This window comes from Mustela nivalis (genome assembly GCF_964662115.1).
Source record: "Mustela nivalis genome assembly, chromosome: 16".
In the NCBI taxonomy this organism is placed as follows: Eukaryota; Metazoa; Chordata; class Mammalia; order Carnivora; family Mustelidae; genus Mustela; species Mustela nivalis.
The window spans coordinates 51,421,804-51,439,097 of record NC_139035.1 but is presented as its reverse complement, the minus strand read 5'-3'; the positions used below and the strand labels follow the sequence as shown (position 1 = coordinate 51,439,097).

Here is a 17,294-nt window from a genome sequence, read left to right as displayed (position 1 = left end):
ACATAGTGACAACAGTACTGAACTGTGACTTGAAACAAAGTAGTGACCATGCATTGGAAAATGAGAAAGATAGGAGAGCTAACATGGATTGATGTAGATTTCTATGATTTTCAACCAACTCATTCATGGAGAGCAAAGGAGGAATTAAAGATGAATCTGAATATTTGAACCTAGATGACTACAAGGATTGTAGGTAAATACAGACTAAGGAATTAGTGAGAAAGATATTTTCAAAAGAAAATGATTGGGTACGTAGGCAGCTCAGGTGGTTAAGTGTCTGCTTCTGCTCAGGTTGTGATCCCAGGGTCCTGGAATCAAGTCCCTCCTCTGCTTCCTGATAAGCAGGAAGCCTGCATCTGCCTCTCCTCTGCCCTTCCCCCTATTCGTGCTCTCTTGCACCTGCTCTCTCTCTAATAAATAAATTAGATCTTTAAAAAAAAAAAATGTGAACATAGTAAGTAGCCAAATAATTATTGTAGCATAATATCCACTATAGTAAAATTCAATAGTAGTAGTTTCTCTTTACAGTATGCAATCTTAAATTCTGGGAAAAAAAGTTGTTATCATTTGAGGCTCAAAGATCTATGTAAAACAAGGACGCCTGGGTGGCTTAGTCAGTTAAGCGTCTGCCTTTGGCTCAGATCATGATCTTAGGGACCTGGGATCCAGTCCAGCTTCAGGCTTCTGACTCAGCAGGGATCCTGCTTCTTGCGCTGCCTGCTGCTCTTTCTGCTAGTTTGCACTCTCTCTCTCTGACAAATAAGTGGATGAAATCTTAAAAAAAAAAAAAAAAAAGATTAAAAAAAAAATCTGTGGAATATAGTCATACAGCCATTACATGACAGTTAAAATTCAAATTCATCAAACTATAAACTTTCGGGGCGCCTGGGTGGCTCAGTGGGCTAAGCCGCTGCCTTCAGCTCAGGTCATGATCTCAGGGTCCTGGGATCGAGCCCCTCATCCGGCTCCCTGCTCGGTGGGGAGCCTGCTTCCTCCTCTCTCTCTGCTTGCCTCTCTGCCTACTTGTGATCTCTGTCAAATAAATAAATAAAATCTTGATCCCTTTTACGAAGATGGTGCCGAAAGCTAAGAAGGAAGCCCCTGCCCCTCCCAAAGCCGAAGCCAAAGCAAAGGCTTTGAAAGCCAAGAAAGCGGTGCTGAAAGGCGTCCACAGTCACAAAAAAAAAAGAAGATCCGCACATCACCTACGTTCCGACGACCCAAGACTCTGCGTCTCCGAAGGCAACCCAAATACCCTCGAAAGAGCGCCCCCAGGAGAAACAAGCTTGACCACTATGCCATCAAGTTCCCCCTGACTACTGAGTCAGCCATGAAGAAAATAGAAGACAACAACACACTTGTGTTCATTGTGGTTGTCAAGGCCAACAAGCACCAGATCAAACAGGCTGTGAAGAAGCTCTATGACATTGATGTAGCCAAGGTCAACACCTTAATCAGGCCTGATGGAGAGAAGAAGGCATACATTCGGCTGGCCCCTGACTATGATGCTTTGGATGTTGCCAACAAAATTGGGATCATCTAAACTGAGTCCAGCTGGCTAAATCTAAATACAGTTTTTTCATGATTAAAAAATAAATAAATAAATAAATAAATGAAATCTTAAAAAAAAAAGGAAAAGAAAATAAACAGGTCCATTATTACAACATTTTCAGTCAGAGGAACAATTGAAACAGATAGAAAGGACCATGTTTTTCTCTCTTCCCTTTTACAGACTTAAGTAGAGGTAAGATTTGTACTTAATGGGTAGTGTAGAGCCACTTTTGCAAAAAATAAAAGCATTAAAACTAAAAAAATGTAGTCATCCCACTCACTACTTTATTTTGTCTGTAGAGCATCTATTAGACTTTCTGCACTAAATTGATAGAGTTATTATTCTGTAACTGTGAAGTGATTACTTTTGTTAAATTTTATTCCTAACTTGATATTGTTTGATGTTAGTCAAGTAAGTAATAAGTAAGATTAGAAAATGGTCTGCATTTATTTCTTGTTGATTTGCTCTTTAAAAATGAAAATTGATGATGAAATACTGGATATGTTAGAGAAAAAAAAATTTTGTTCTGGAAAAAAATATCATTGTGTCTACGTGAATGACTTTGTAAGAGTAATTATTTTTTTCATGAGAAAATTATTTTTCTCAATGTTTAATAACCTAAACAATGATTCTTTCAATCAAGATGTTGCTTCTAAAATCTAAGCTGTTATATCACCTATGTGTTTAGCTGACTTGTTAAAAAAACTTAAAGTGTTGAAGAAATTTAACGGAATGACAGTAATGATTTAATTTCCAAATATCATAATTTCTAATTGTTTTATTCCTAATGTTATTCATATTAAACCAAAAAATATACATGTCATTGATTTATACAATACAAAGTTAGTATAAATGTTTTAAAATACATATTTGTGGGGGGGCGCCTGGGTGGCTCAGTGGATTAAGCCTCTGCCTTCAGCTCAGGTCATGATCTCAGGATCTTGGGATTGACCCCAGGGTCTGGTGCTCTGTTCAGCGGGGAGCCTGCTTTCCTTCCTCTCTGCCTGCTCTCTGCCTACTTGTGGTCTCTGTCTGTCAAATAAATAAAAAAATCTTTAAAAATATATACATATTTGGTAGTTTAGATCACTTGAATAGTTTTGCACTATTAAGTTGTAGATACAAAAATGATATTTATTATATCAAACATGTATTTTGGCCTTTTAGCCCGTTATTATGTGCCATTATGTGCAATGAGACTGCTTTGGCACTATTTCTTATGAGAAATTTTTCATCTTCACTTGTGTGAAGAAACTGCAGAATTCACCTGCTGAATTCTGCAGTTTCTATAAACACCTCTCCCCACTCCTTTATTTAGCCAATCACATTAAGCACATATTTACTGAGTCCTTATTCTAAGCCAAACATTATTCTAGAGGGGAGCAGTACAGCAGTGAATAAAACCGTAAAAATCCCTGCGTTTATCATGCTTGATATCACTGGTCACCCAGTGCTTCTTTTAGCTACACTGGAAGCCCTAGAATTATGCCCGTGTTAATTTGCAACCTCAGGAGCTTCATGGGTGAGATGTGAAAATGGCGGCTGCACACAGATGGCAGAGAGAGACTGAAGAAGGAGACAAACCACTTCAGACTGGTAGATGTCTGGCTTGAGAAGTAAAGGAATTCATTTGCTGAAGCTTGCCTTGGGTGGGCACAAAACAAGTAGATCTCTACACCCACCCACTAGCATCTTTAAGTTGATATAGAAACCTTAACTGGGTTCAGTCTCCTACACAGGAGGCCTTAACTGAATGTAGTCATGAGTCCTGTCCAGATAGCCTCGGCACCCCGTTTCTGCCTCAAGGCTATATCCTTGGGGCAGCTCCTGAGGGTGGAGAAGTCAAGCAGAACCTATGTTCCAAGGGTGGGGGAGCAGGTGCAGAGCTGCCTGGGTTTAGTCCACACACCTCCTCTTCTTAATGACCTCCTCCGTACCCTGGCATTCAGTCAGAGAAACAGGGAATTCTCTGGAACCCACTCTCTGGCATTTGGTATTAAGTTAACCTGACTTCTCATCTGAGGCTAAATCTGTACGAGGCCCACACTAGCTGAGCTTTTTGCCTTACGCCCGAGAGCCAGTCCCTAACAGATGGCCAGTTTCTCCTAACCAGCTCACACTAGCAGCTTCTGCATCTGAATCCTGCTTGGGACAAAATACCTAGAAGCTAAGCTGCTCAAATGCTAACATTGTTCTTTTCCTTCATCTTTTTAGGAATAGGAATCCTTTCTGTAATCACACTGTGGGGCATAGGGTTAAACCATTTGCAGTTAAACACTACCAACATCTATCTGTTTACTTGCCTTGATAGAGCTGCAGATTTCTCCTGCTACTGTATTATCTTTAGTAATCCCCTATAAGAATGCCTATTACTTCATGATGTAACTACTTTGTATTTTTGCCAACACCAGTGAATGCCCACTAGCCTTCACGTCTTACCACCCCTGGCCATGCTCCAACTTAACAGCTGATACTAGGTCAGAATCCTACCTCTCATTCAGCTCTTACAGAATGAACTAAGTCATCCATATTTGTGTCAAAACCTGTGACAGCTTAGCATTAATAATGGAAGATACTGACCAAAACATTGAGTTAAGCAAGGGAAAATCTGAAATAACAAACAATTTTGTTGGTTGAAATTTAAGCCCAACTTTCTAATTTGTTGAAAGGGTTCCAAAGCAATGAGTTTAGAAATTAGAACTAAAATTTGCCATCAGTTGAATAGAAGTAGAATAGAGGGTATGTAATTATATAAATCAAGATTTGTAAGGGATTTCAAAATTTAAGGCATTTTTCTCTAATTAGATAGGAGAGGCTATTACAGGGTCAGTCAGGCAAGTAAACCAGCCAGAAAGGTCAAGCTGTAACATCTCTGATGTAGAGTCATATATAAAATATATAAATATATAAAGGAAGCCCAACTGGATTTGAAGTACAGATGTTTATAATTTTTTTTTTTTGTAATTTGACAGAGATCACAAGTAGGCAGAGAGGCAGGCAGAGAGAGAGAGGGGAGGAAGTAGGTTCCCCGCTGAGCAGAGACCCCGATGTGGGACTCAATCCCAGGACTCTGGGATCACGACCTGAGCCGAAGGCAGAGGCTTTAAGCCACTGAGCCACCCAGGTGCCCCTGAAGTACAGATGTTTTTAAAAACATTATGTATGGCAGTCAAATTATGGAGGCAACCCAAGTGTCTATTGACTGATGAATGATAAAGAAGATGCAGTATATATACGCATATATATATATATATATATATATATATATATATACAGCATCTATATAGATAGTTACATATAGTTGTATATAGTTACATAGTTATCTATATATACACACATAAAATATATAAAGATACATATATATACATACACAGACACACACATATGTGATGAAATATTATTTAGCCGTAAAAAAGGATGAAACCATGCCATTCACAACAACGTGGATAGAGCTAGACAGTATAATACTAAGTGGCATAAACCACCCAGGGAAAGACAAATACCATTATGATTTCACTCTTACGTGGAATTTAAGAAATAAAATAAACAAACAAACAAAAAAAGGAAATAAACAAAAAAGAAATAAACGGACAAAAGAAAACAAGAAAAGAGATAAACCAGAAAAATGCTCTTAATTATAGAGAAGCTAATGGTTCGGAGAGAGGAGGTGGGTGGGTGAGATAGGGGGCTTGGGAGCGCCCTTGTCGTGATGGCACTGAGTAAGGTATGAAACCATTGGATCACTATGTTGTACACCTGACACTAATACAGCACTGCATGTTAGCTACACTGGAATTAAAATTAAAAAAAAAATAATTTCTACCTTTAGACATAAATTGTGGAAACCTCTTTAAAGAAGGAGAGATGAAGATCTTCTTTTCTTTTTCCTTTCCTCCCCTCCTCTGCCTTATTTCTTCCTTCTTGTTCTTCCAGCCTCCTCCCCATCCTTTCTTTTTCCTTTTTTTTTTTTTAAAGATTATTTATCTGTTTATTTATTTGACAGACAGAGATCACAAGTAGGCAGAGAGGCAGGCCAAGAGGGCAGGGGTGAGGCAGGCTCCCTGCTGAGCAGAGAGCCCAATGTGGGGCTTGATCCCAAGGACCCTGAGCCTAAGGCAGAGGCTTAACCCACTGAGCCACCCAGGCGCCCTATCTCCCCATCCTTTCTTTTGGACTTCAGGGACATTTGAGAGAGTTCATCACACCCTTCAATGTGTGGCACGTCATCATTAATGGTTTTACAATGTCTTTGTTTCATTTAAATTATTTACTATTATTATTATTACAATTATCCTTACTCTTCATTGATAATCCCTATGAGTCTCTGTCATAGTTAAACACACACACACACACACATCTTAGTAAGCTAAGGAATGTTTTTGTAATCATACGAAAACCTGTGTATTTATGTTAAAGTGACATTGTGTTGTAAGGCTAACATTCTTTGTTGACATTTAATTTTTTTTTTTTTTTTTTTTTTTTTAATGTGAGGGTGATCTGGCCACATCCTCTTTCAGCTCACTGATTGCCAGGGATAATTTGGCTGATCTGGCTGCCCCAGAGGGCATCCCTTTCCTCTTCACCCCTCCATGTGTGCCTATCAAAGCTGCATGCTTAGTAGAACACTATGATCTTCCCAGAGGAGGGCTGTTCTTCAGTCAGGAGTGCTATGTGGAAGCTAGGGTCCCCTGCTAGAAGCTCTGCACAAGCTCTCAAGGTTCATTTGCTGGAGAACATAGGGTAGTCAAACTGCCAAGACTCCGGACATATCTAAATGAGGTGCTTTATGAGGCAATATACCTTTCTTAAAAGTATCAGTTGTATATGAGTATATACTCAGTATATGAGTATATATTTGACTGTCTTGGAATGTTCCATAATATTGCACTGCAGGCTTCCTCCACATTTTGCCGCATGTTTCCCACAGATAGACAACCTAGTTGCCTTCATAGATCAGTGCTAAAAATCACGTTGCTGCAAAGATCATTTCTGTACATGTTTCTCGTGAAACATTACAAGAATTTCTGGGGCATATTCAAGATTTGGATTGCAGGTCACAAGGTATACTCATATTTAATTTAATTAAGTACTCCTACATTTATCTTCAGAATGGTTTTACCAATTATACTACATCCCAAGTATAAACTGCCTATTTATATACTTTGTCCATTTTTTTCTTCTATTAGATTTTGTGTCTTTCATTTCATTGCTATAAGGAAACATTTTTCCTATGAATTATTTAACCTTTATTACGTTAAAGTATTTCAAGTGTGTTCCCATAGCGTATTACCTACAAACTTAGTTATATATGTGTTAACTAAAAGTATTAATTTTAATACAATCAAATGAAAGGTATTTTCTCCCCAATTTTTTGTTCTTTTGGGTTCTGGTTTCAGCAAACTTTTCATGAATAAATTTTCATTTCTATGTTTTTTACTTAGCACATGTCTGGGTTCACTTTATATTTATTGTAAGTCCACTATTATTTATTTTTATCCATTCAATGCCCTGTTTATGAACGATATCCACTAACCTATTCATCTTTCCCCTACTAACATTTGGTCTGATCTATAAAATATCAAAATAGGTCTGTTTCTGAACACTGTATTTTACTCCGTTTTTCTGAGGATAGAATAATAAAATGTTCGTTACTGTAGTTTAGTGCATTTCTTAAAATCTGTCCTAAAAAGCCCTTCTTCTAAAATAAAATGCACTTAGGTATTTGACCTTTATTCTTCCATAAAATCTTCTTCTTTGAAAAACTTGCTGAAATTTGCATCGACACTGCAGTGATTTTATAGATCATTTGAGTAAAATGACAATTTTACATGGACAAATTTTGTGCCTGCATTTATTCTACTTTAGATTTGTATTCTTTTGCATTTAGGGTAGGTTATTTCCAGACACATAGTTTTTGTTGCTTTAAGTTTTAATTCCTATTATATTTTTTAATTGGTAAATGCCAGTATAGAAAGACATCATTAATTGAGGAAGTTGGTAGTATACTTCATGACCTTCCTGAACTTTGGTATTAGTCCTAATATTGCCTAAGAGTTTTCTGTGCTAGTTTTCTAACAGCAGTAGTGCAACAGTCCCAAATTTTTGCACTAAATTGGCCCTCTGCACTATTGAATCTAATTTGTAATGAAGGCCTGAAAAAGAATTGATAGCTTATATGAACAACAGAAACTCAACAAATGCTAGCTTCCACCTGTGACTTTCAATTCTTTTACAAATGTCCTCTGTTGTATGTATTTAATGTGTGCCTAATTCCCTGTGCTTCATGATGGGGTTCTTAGATTGTGGCAAATGTGAAATTAAACATAGTGAAAGGAAGTTTCACTATGTTAATTCTGGCTTTCCCTCCCACACAGTGTCCTCCTACTCATCATTTAGCCGCTACTCTATCTAGTATTTATCCAATGGACAACTCTTCGTGTTAGTCAATAATTAATTGACCTGTTAGCTCTGATAAAATGATCGTCTATAATTAATCATGATTTACAAGGTACTTAAAAAATGTTGACAAACACAAACATCTTTGAATGCATACTGTGGTCATGCATTTTGTTCAGTATATTAAATGCACTGTTTCAATTTACCTTATAAAAAACTTAAACAGTGTTGCAGACTCCTGCTTAAAAATCAAATAGTTAAACCACTTTTTTAGCTCTTTATAGACCTTAAGTAGCAACCTTCTATTTCCTTAGCATGAGGGAATTTTTATCCATCACCAAATTAAATTTATTTATTCTCTCTTACTAGCTTGCTTTACTCTACTGGAGATATTTTTCTTAGAAAGCTTTATTTTAGTATCAATGGTCAGTACTTGCTTTGTATCATAATAAATGCATCAGTATTCTCAAATCATGCAGCTTTTGAAATGCACTAGGTTGCTGAGCTATGCATAAGGTATGTCAAATGATTGAACTAATTAAGATTAAGAAGGAAAAAATCTAAACATTGAATAGTTTTTAGAACAAAATATAATCATTATATTAAATTTCAAGATATGAGTTTACTTATTTAATTTTATCAGCACTAATAAACCTAGATGAAACGTGAGAAAGAATGAATCAGTTCATTAAGTTAGAAAGAGAAAGTCCACAAATACTCTTCAGGAAATTTATGTTTGCTTGGTATTCCTAAGCCTTCCAATGCAAAAGGGCCCAAGGCCGCAGCTATAGGAAAAAAGTAAAAATAAAAAAGGAAGAAAAAAATCAGGAATACCAGCTAGAGTTAATATGGCTTTTATTTTTAGAGCATTTCACATATATTAAATAGCAGATAAAGAATAAAAAAGTATCACACAGTACTCATTATAACATAATTACATGAAAATAATATCAGGTTTAATTTCCTCATTATCTATGTTCTAATATGCTATTAATTCAGTACAGTAACACATACTTATTTGTGTATTTTCTGGATTATATTAACATTTTCAGACTCAAGTAAAACAAAACAAACAAAAAAAAAAAACAAAAAATGACACCGAACCACTATTAGTTCATCCAAGCCCAGGTTTTAAGTTATGGGTTACTAACCAACTGATGAGGATGATGTGAAACTTGCTAGCAAATCTAAGCTGATACCAGCCAGCAGACCAACTTGCCAGAGTTAAACTCTATGCTTTTACCAGTGGTTTTTTTTCCAAGCTCACAGGTTTTACAAAAGTATAATTTCCTGAAAGCTTATTCTTTTTTATTTTCTCCTTTTAGCTTTGCTTTTTAGGCATTATCTGGTCAATTAGCCTGTCACTTTTTTTTCATATTGACTTGGTAGTTAGTACTATTGATAAACTGTGTCTATTTTAAGTAGCTCATTAGCAGCATAATTATGATATTTAAGTTCCTAGATCACAATGCATTATGTCTATACAACCAGTTTCTCCATTTAAAGTATTTTGTTAATCCATAATTTCTGGAAAACACAATTCTTTTTATTCTTGTTACAGAGTTTATAACTCACAGATTTTAAAAAAATACAAATGTCCACAAATTATTTACCATCTTCATTCTTAACAGATGGGCACTAATTCTCTACAGTATGACAGGATTTACAGACGTGCTTCTAACAATCAGAATAAAGTGGAAGTGATGGCGTGTACCTTTGGATACCAAATTATAAATACGCTACGGCTTCCACATTGATTGTTCTCTTTCTCTCTTTTGGACAAAGCTCACTTTGGAGAAAACCAAGACCCAGGAACAACTGAGAAGGTCTTCAGTCCAACAACCCTCAAGAATGGAGGCCTGACAATAATCTATTTGTAAATTAACTTAGAAATAGATCCTCACTGGGTGGCTCAGTGGGTTAAAGCCTCTTTCTTCGGCTCAGGTCATGATCTCGGGGTCCTGGGATCTAGGCCTGTATCGGGCTCTCTGCTCAGCAGGGAGCCTGCTTCCCCATCTCTCTCTGCCTGCCTCTCTGCCTACGTGTGCTCTCTCTCTCTCTGTGTCAAATAAATAAATAAAATCTTAAAAAAAAAAAAGAAAGAAAGAAATAGATCCTCAGTGAGAGTCAAATCTTGAAATGACAACGTAAGGGGAATGAACAGAACTACCCTTATAAGTCACTCCTAGATACTGGCTCCTTTGAAACTGAACTAATCAATGTCCATTGTTAAATTGCTGAGTTTGAATATTATTTGCACATGACAGTAGATAATGTATACAACGACATTGGTGTCAATGGACACTTAAGACTATTATGACCATGGATACTCTCACTAGTTCTTCCTATTTTGGTCCTATTTCCCATTTTTGCTAGAATCACCATGAAAGAAAATCTAAAACATATTATATATCATTATGTATTTTATCTAGTGTGTGATATTACACAATCGTTATATATTGTATACTTTAGTACATATGATATATTTTATACACTATAAATTATATATTGATTTTCCATATATTTGTATTATGGGTAGTTGTGCCTTTTGAGGGACTCAAGATATTATATTATTTTTTTATTTTTTTTTTAGTAAGATTATTTATTTATTTATTTATTTGGAAGACAGATTACACGTAGGCAGAGAGGCAGGCAGGGGGTGGGGAACAGGCTCCCCACTGAGCGAGAGCCCGATGCAGGGCTCGATTCCAGAACCCTGGGATCATGACCTGAGCTAAAGGCAGAGGCCCAACCCACTGAGCCACCCAGGTGCCCCAACATATTATATTATTATTTTGATGCTCAAATTATTAAAACGTGGTCCGAAGAAAGCTGTTACTTTGGTCTTTTAGCATTAATCCATATATTGATAGTTACATTCTTCTGACTTATCACTAAAACTTTCCAGCAACAGAATGTTTCAAACACTCCCTGTCTTTTTCTTTTCTTTTCTTTTTCTTCTTCTTCTTCTTTTTTTTTTTTTTTTCCTTTGGAGGGGGCACGTATGTGAAAGGATGCATATGCTTCAAAGTTATATTGCTAGTTTCCTCTCAGGTCATACTCCAGACCCCTGCCTCTCCAGGCTACAAAATGTGGTCTCTATTGGAGAATTTTCCTGGTTCCCCTATCTTAAAAGGACCCTCCACTAGCAATTTCTGTCTTTTTCTTATGGTGCTTACCCACGTGTAAGATTAATTATATAAATTACTTATACCTTTTTGTATCTTGAATTTGAGAATACATCTTTTTTACAATTTTGTTCTTTGGAAAAACACATCACCATTTTATTTCCAATAAGCAAATAAACTTCAGCTATGAGAAGTTTCTTACTATGTCTCTGAAGTTGTCTCACAACAAAGTGGATGATTATTCCATACCTGAGACTGGTTTCAATTTTAACTTGTATGATTTAAAATTAAGAAAATTTCCTAAATCATTTTCAAATTTCTTGGCTTAAGCTGAAAATAACAATAGCTTAGATTTATCGAAGGCAAAAAATGTGGGCTGAACAGTGCTGTGTGCCTTTTATGTCCTTTCATTTAATCTTCAAAATTACCCTATGAGGGTGGCGCCTGGGTGGCTCAGATGGTTGAACGTCTCCCTTTGGGTCATGTCATGATCTCCAGGTCCTGGGATTGAGTCCCAGGTCAGGCTCCAGTCTGGCTCAGTGAGCAGCCTGCTTCTCCCTCTCCCTCTGCCTCTTCCCCTGCTTGTGTGCTCTCTCTGTCTCCCTCTCTCAAATGAATAAATAAGATCTGTAAAAAAGAAAAAAAAAATTACCCTATGAGGTTGAGACAGGTCTTATCCTGATTTTAAAATGAAGGAAGTAATTCAAAGGGAGAAGGAGCAAGTTGACCAACGTCACAGAGTCAGGGCACAGTCAGAATTTGAAGTTAAAAAGATTGAATTTTTAAATTTATGACTTTGACTACTATAATAATAAACTACCACCAGATTTTTATGAATGTTACCTAAATCTGTGACACACTTTGACAGACACATTTTTTTTTTCTTAGTAGGACTATAATTTTTCTTTTTATTTTTTTTATTAGTTTCAGAGATAGAATTTAGTGATTCTTCAACTGCATATAACACCCAAAGCTCATTAAATCATGTGCCCTCCTTAATGCCCATCACCCAGTTGCCCCATCCCCCACCCCCACCCCACCCCCTCGCCTCCCCTCCAGGAACACTGTTAGTTTCCTAAAGTTCAGCATCTCTTCTGGTTTGCCTCCCTCTCAATTTGCTTCTTATTTTATTTTTCTTTCCTTTCCCCTGTATACACCTGTTTTGTTTCTTAAATCCCACATATGAATGAAATTATATGATATTTGGGCAGACATATTTTAAAATTATTATTTCTGTAGAAATATAATTCATCTAAAATAAAGCATTTACAGAAATTTCAAGTAAAGAGAAAGTTTTTACAACTCAATTATGCAGAAATAAAAATCTTCCAACTTGGACTATATTTAGAAATACCTAAATGCTTATGAGGGAAAAATTAATATTTGTCTTAGTAGTGGGATAATGCTAGGGAAATAGGTCCCAGTTGACTGACTGTATTAACATGAGAAAATGGGGGATTTTTACTTTTATTTTTATCCATACTTTCTTAAAATTAAACACTTATTTGCCTTGTTTACTTTTCACATTTGGTATAAAGTAACAGTTGCAGAATATAGAGTATATGTGTGTAAATATTTGTGATGTGTCTCACTCAAATAGTAGGTATCAATATTACAGCCTAGAAAATATATATTACTTTAATGGAAAGATCACACGTGATTTGCATATAGGTTTTTAAAAAAGAAAAATCTTAATTCAAATTTTGGAATTGTCTCTTGGCTGATACTTTTTTTTTTTAAGATTTTTTTTTCTTTTTTTCTTTTTTTTATTTGACAGAGAGAAATCACAAGTAGATGGAGAGGCAGGCAGAGAGAGAGAGAGGGAAGCAGGCTCCCTGCTGAGCAGAGAGCCCGATGCGGGACTCGATCTCAGGACCCCGAGATCATGACCTGAGCCGAAGGCAGTGGCTTAACCCACTGAGCCACCCAGGCGCCCTCTTGGCTGATACTTGATTAGCCAACATGAAAAATGAAATGTAACTTGAAAGCACAAGATGTTTTGTTTGTCCTCATACAATATTACTCTTAAGTTTTAAACAGTTTATAAATTATATTGTTCTTTTCATATTATTAATTTTAAAATACATTAGATGGTCAGTTCTGCAAAGTTGGATTACAAGTATTAGAGGTAGATTTTTTTCTTTTTAATTAACTTCTTTGTTTATCTTATCTTTCTGTCTTTTTACTCTTTTTCCTGAACTAAAAAGAAAAAGAAAAAAAGGCTTCATCGGGAGCTTGGTAGGAAGAATACAGAACTTAATACATTCCAGTTTTATCTTTGAAATGCAAAACATAAAGATAAAAATGAATAATTCAGTGAATTATCCAAGTGCCTTGAAGATATCTAGTTATTTACATTTACTTGGCCTTACTTTAGTCATCCCTTAGCAACTCTCAGAAAAGGGGCATGGAAGGGAAAGAAACATTTCTTCTCTCTCTTCCCTCCCTCCATTCATTCCTCTCTGGTCCTTACTCTCCTGTTCTCCTTTCTTTACTTTGATGCAGATAATCCTTTCCACAAATATAAGGAGTTAATAATGTGTTTTTTATTATTTTAATCAGAGGAGACTTGCTTACAGAGAGAAATAAAGGAACCACTGGACAAAGTCCCACTGTATTTGCATATTTTAAAGGTTTATTATATATTGTTTTAAATATTATGTTAGATTTTCAAAACCTACAGTTCTTCTGCACCCAAGCGCAAATTAGAAATTCCAAAGACAAAGCATCTGGGGTATTATCTTCTAAACTGTTTATTATTCATGATCATCTTATTATGTGTTAATAAATTGAAACAAATTTGGCATCCATCCAACATGCATGTTAGAAATGACTAATCAGGACTTTTTTTAGTTTGAATTTATAGCAACCATATTTAAAGAAAAAGAACTCATCATCTAGCCACAGAAACAGCAAAAGGAAAGGCTTAAAAATATTTCCTTGTAAACCTGCTGCACCCACTTCTTCCACGAGTCTCAGCTTACCTGTGCTGTGATGACTTACCCTTAGATTCTACGTGGATGAGATGTTCTGATTAGCTATCCATGGTTTGACAAAGCTCCATCATCTTGGTGGATATGACTGTGCTCTCTTTTCATGCCCATCCACCTTCACACTGAGAACTACTTGTAAGATACCCATTTTACCTTTATTTTATATATTATATATGATTCCTACTATAAGTGCTTGGAAGTTTCTCTTATTAGCATATGCAAAAACTTACTGAAGTGCAGAATGTGTATCAGCCAACTTTTTTTTATATATATATATATAAATGTGGGTTATTTTATGTATTGTATCCATATCCATGACAACGTAGTCATTAAAAATAGATACTGTAACCAATATAATTATCTCTGGAATCTGGCCTCCTTCTGTCCATTTCTATTGTAAGCTGGTAGTTCAAATTTGTTTCTTGTTGTCTGAATTATCATCACAATGATTGAAACTCAGCTCAAGCAATGACAAGATTTCACTGTACTTTGGAAGGAGATAAAACTGTTTGGCCTAAATAGGTGCTTGGTATTTGTCCACATTTCAAATAACTAGCCCCTCTACATTTTTGGGGCCAAGCAAAATTGCCCACTAACCTCTGGTTATGCTTAAAATTGTTTCTATCACCATGTCTTTGCTTCTGCTTTTCTCCAAGGCATTTCATTAATGGCATATTTCTTTCTCGCCGTAACTCCACCTTTTCAAATCCTGTATATTCTAAAAAAGAAATGACACACCCCCTCTATGACTTCTCCCTAACTACCTAGAATTACTCTCTTCTTTTGTGTTCTGATAGCACTGAATTTATAACTGCCTAAAGGCCCTCATCACTTCTTACTATCTTTGAGTTATTTGTGTTGTTTTACTTCCCCCAATGGACACATATTTGAGAACCAGAATAATTTACTTATGATTGAATAACCCATAGAGCATAGTGCAATGTCTTATACAGAGTAAGAGCTTTTTAATTTTTTTGAAGCGAAAGATGACATTAATGAATTATGCTTAATATATGCAGCCTAAACTAAGAGAATTTGAGACCCAAGCTATTTTGGAAACCTATGAAAATAGTTACAAAAGCAGAATGAGACTATTTCTCTACCCCATCTCTTATCTGCTGTAAAAATATCTGATCCATAAATTCCTTATCTCCAGAATTTTGAAGTAATTTTGAGCTTTACAAAACAGGAAAAAAAAATAATGGAATAGTTTAATAAGTATATGTAAGTACTGGGAGAAAATGCTTTTTTTTTTTTTAATTTTTAAATTTCTATTTGCCACTCTCATCCCTCCCCCCCAAATCAAAAGAACAGAAAATTAATAGAATATGTATAGTTTGGGTGCTTTCTTGCATGGGTTTACTTACTCATTCTCTCATTCCTAAAATAAAGTTTTACTGAACAAAAATTATGCACCAGGCAATATGAAATAATTTTGTCTCTCTAAAGATAATTAAACATAGAGAAGACATTCTAAATCTTTTTTTTTTTTTTTAGTATTATTTATTTATTTGACAGACAGAAATCACAAGTAAGCAGAGAGGCAGGCAGAGAGAGAGGAGGAAGCAGGCTCCCTGTCAAGCAGAGAGCCCTACACGGGACTCAATTCCATGACCCTGAGATCATGACCTGAGCCGAAAGCAGAGGCTTAACCCCTGAGTCACCCAGGCACCCCAAAATCCTAAATCTTAACCAACCCGTTAGGGGGATTAAGTGATTAAATTTAATGCTGTTTTGGCAATTAGGTTTTTTTTTCTAAATTTCGACATTTTTCAGGTTTTATTTTTATTGATTTTTTAAAAATAAATGATGTTGCTTTTATATTAGTTTCAGGTGTACAGCATAAGTTTTCAATACTAATGTATATTCAGAAATGACCACTGCAATTAGTCTAGTTAGTATTTATCAAAATACATAGTTAAAAACTTTTATAAAACTTTTTAAGATTTATTCTCTTATCAACTTCCACATATGGAATACAGTATTAACTGCAAATCTCCATGCTGTACATCACATCCCTATGAATTATATACTTCATAGCTAGAAGTTTGTACTTTTCAACTTCCATCACCCATTTTTTTTTCCACTCCATACTCTGCTACATCTGGCAACTACCCATCTGTTCTCTGTATCCATTAGCTCGTTTTTGTTTGTTCTATTTTGTTTTGCCTTTTGTTTTTAGATAATACAGATAAGTGAGAACATATGGTATTTGCCTTTCCTTATCTGACTTATTTCACATAGCATAATGCCTTCAAGGTTCATCCATGTTGGTGCAAATAACTGAATTTTGTTTTCTTTTTATGGCTGAATAATATTCCAGTGTGTGTGTGTGTCTGTGTGTATGTGTGTCTCTGTGTGTGTGAGATCTTTTTATTTATTTATTTATTTTTAAATCTATTCATCCATTGGTAGACATCTAAATTGCATCCGTATCTTGGCTATTGTAAATAATGTTGCAACGAACATGGGGTGTATGGAATTTATCAAGTTAGTGTCTTCATGTTCTTCAGATAAAAACCTAGAAGTGGGATTGCTATGTCATTTGGTAGTTCTATTTTTTCAAATCTTTTGAGGAACTTCTATATTGCTTTCCATAGTATATATACCAGTTTACATTCTCACCAACAGTGCATAAGAATTCCCTTTTCTCCAGATCCTCTACAGATTTGTTATTTCTAGTCTTTTTGATAAGAGTCATTCTAAGTGGGGTGAGGTAATATCTCATTATGGTTTTGACTTATCTGATGATTAGTGATATTGAGCATCTTTCATTTACCTTTTAGCCATCTGTATGTCTTTTTTGGGGAAAAAATGTTTAATCAGAACCTTTGCACATTTTTAATTGAATTGTTTGTTTTGTCATTGTTTGTAAGTTTTATGAGTTCTTTATATAATTTGGATATTAACTCCATGTCACATATAGGACTTGTGAATATTATTTCCTGTTCAGTAGGTTGTTTTTTCATTTTTCTGATGATTTCCTTTGCTGTGCAGAAGCTTTTTGATTTAATACAATTCTGCTTGTTTATTTTTTGGTTTTTGTTGCTTTTGCTTTTGCTGTCAATTAAAACAAACAAACAAACAAACAAACAAACAAAAACTTACCACCGGTGTTTTCTACAAGGATTTTTATGATTTTAAGTCTTAATATTGAAATCTTTAGTTTCTTTCAATTAAGTTCCTTTGGATAAATTTTGTTTTTCTTTGAAATTTATTGGAAAT

General features: G+C 35.4%; 1 pseudogene across 1 annotated transcript; it reads left to right on the top strand.

The window, feature by feature from the left end:
* The first annotated feature begins 1,063 nt into the window (after positions 1 to 1,063).
* LOC309849564 (large ribosomal subunit protein uL23 pseudogene) lies at positions 1,064 to 1,587 on the top strand (annotated as a pseudogene). Its single transcript has one exon. The product of its transcript is annotated as a large ribosomal subunit protein uL23 pseudogene (transcript).
* Positions 1,588 to 17,294: the final 15,707 nt, after the last annotated feature.